Below are 2,898 nucleotides of genomic sequence, written 5' to 3'. Positions count from 1 at the left end.
CTCTCACTTGGTCTCGATTTTCGTGCCTAGCACGTGGAGAATTAGGGTTTTGATTATTGTTCTTGATCTATCCTAATTCATAGGATTAGATCTAGACAATTTGGTGTTTGTATTGGTTTTCCCTAGATCCATTCAAAGTTATTTAATTGATTATCTAAGATCCGCCCACACGGATGGAGAATCAAGGACAAGGGAATAGTACGGAAGATTCGTGGTCGATAAACCAAGGATCTCCGGGTGGTGCAGCTAGCAACGTCAATCCAATGATGGATTATGAGGTAACAATCGAATCTACATCGAATATGCATGATTATGTGTTTATTTGATGTTATATCTATAGATCTAGGTTTATTGCATGAAATTGGAGTCGAATGCATAATCACCTAAATAGATCCGTTCTAGGACCTGTTTGGTTTCCGTGTCTTCCGCTGCGGTAGTTCCAACAGCCGCACCTTGGTCGGCAGTCACCGCGCGTTGTCCAGAAGCTTCTGACTCCTTTTGGCGGTCGCCACGCACTTGCCGGCGGTCGTCGGGCGTGTCTTTGTCTCCGCTAAGCGCCGGCGGTCGCTGGAATTGTTGCGGCGGTCGCCGGACGCCACCTCTCCAGATTTTCTACTTCGCGTTTTAACTCCCTTTTTAGGCTCAAATATGCACATTGCTCACAAAACATGTCAAAACACCAAAATAGATAAAATATGCAAATAATGGACACGTAATGCAACTTTGATATTAAAAATAGACCAAATAATGGCCTTAAAACAGTGCAAAATCCGAGCGTATCAGTCCGCCTATTTTAGAATCACTAAATAGTTCAACAATTGATGATGGTTCTAGTAAAAAATGATCAATAGAAGGTGTAGAAGACAAACCTTCTCTACCTCCTACAAAAAGAAACATAAGTCCATATCGGGAGCATTGCCAAAAAGGGACAAAGGATACGAGGGGCGGCAAGATACAAATAGGGGTATGTAATTACTGCAAAACTGAAATACCAGCTGCTTGTAGAAGTACTAGTGGCTTGAAAAACCACTTAGTCAATAGGTGCAAGTTAAGTCCACTGTTTGCTTCTCAAGGAATACCTCCTACTTGAGCTAATCCTTCATTCCTTTGCCTATCACAATTCACAAGCACTTATGGTTTGTCAAGATATTTCTGCAATTTTAAATCACAACTAAAATCTGATGATTTTGATTAGTAACTGAAATCAAATTGCAAAGATGATATGTGATGATCTGAAATCAGTTTTTGTGAAACCTTAAATCAGTTTTTGTGAAATCAGATTGCAATTATAATTTGTGATGATCTTAAATCAGTTTTTGTGAAACCTTAAATCAGTTTTTGTGAAATCAGATTGCAATTATAATTTGTGATGATCTTAAATCAGTTTTTGTGAAATTTGAAATCAGCCTTTGTGAGTTGTTACAATCTGAAATCAGCTTGCAATTAGATGTGTGATGATCTTTGGAAGCTAAGGGATAATAATTGTGGAAGTGAAGAGATAGGTCTTGAATGAGTTTGAGAAGAGTAGTCTGTTATGATTCATGTTTTCTATCAACACTTTGGTATTTATCTTTCTGATATGAGCTTTCCATGTTTGTTGTTTGTGATATCGAACATAATGTGCAGAAATTCAATTTTTTTTTTCATCTCAGGTGTTGGTGATGAATTGATGATTGATGCATAATGGAATTGGTGGCATCTTCTTTGATGCTCTACAGTCACTTTCTCTGCCCAAACTATGTTATGGTTAACCATTTGGAAGTTGTATGAACATTGATATTAACATGTCATTACAACATTATTATCCCTTTGGAAGTTATATGAATTTTGAATGGAATTTTATCATTTTAGACATTTTCTAGATAGATAAAATCTTATTTTCAATATTTTATATATCAAACTGGTATGATTCGCGGTATACCGCGGTACGGTACGGTATACCGAAAAATAGGTAAGGTAACGATTTTCATATTTTGATATACCGACTTTTTGGTATACCGAAATGCGGTATACAGAAAAAATCGGCACGGTACGGTATCGAATTTTCTCATACCATACTTTTCGGTACGGTATGCGGTATGCCTATTTCGGTACGGTATACCGTACCGTGCCAACCCCAGTCAGGTCATCATTTTTATATTTTTCCGCATCAGGCCGTAACAACCATATAATGGACACCCTCTCCACACACCTCTCACATTAATTTGCACCATTCATTGTTTCACTTTTGAATTGATATACGAGACTTATATAACACAGGTTATGTTTGTATCGGATAGTTCTACTTTCTTAACACGCTCAATGATTAAACTGAACCCAAAAATTTTTTGTTTCTTGATATGAATGTGTCACGACCGCCCTTACTAAGGCCATCCACATCCATGTCTCTTATCCATCTCATTTCTTCACTATTCATGGGCCCTACTGTACTTTTCACCCCATCTCTTAACTAACAGACAACACCTGCATCCCTCGATCTCTTAACCATCTCATCCCTTAACTATACATTCAATTTCATTTTTTATTTTTATTTCCAAAAAATTCAATTAATAAAACCACACTTTATTAAATAAAATAAAATTACAATTTAAAATCCTAAAAAAATAAAAAAGACGTAATATAAAATATTAGAAATTAAAAATTGCACACTGAAATTCAAAATACTAGAGTGTTTGAGTGAGAATAGAGAGTTTTTTTTATGGTAGATAATTTGTGGGAATGATTTGATATTTATAGAAATGATTGGGGGATTAAAAACAATTAAAAATAAAATAAAATAAATTGAAAAAAATGGCTATAAACGGCTAGTATATTTTTGGGATTTTTTTTTTATTTTTGAATTTTCTTGAATTTTTAAAAAAAAATTTAAAAAAAACATTTTCAACGCATATAAACGAC

This window comes from Salvia hispanica, chromosome 6, assembly GCF_023119035.1.
Source record: "Salvia hispanica cultivar TCC Black 2014 chromosome 6, UniMelb_Shisp_WGS_1.0, whole genome shotgun sequence".
NCBI lineage: Eukaryota > Viridiplantae > Streptophyta > Magnoliopsida > Lamiales > Lamiaceae > Salvia > Salvia hispanica.
This window is presented reverse-complemented; position numbering follows the sequence as displayed.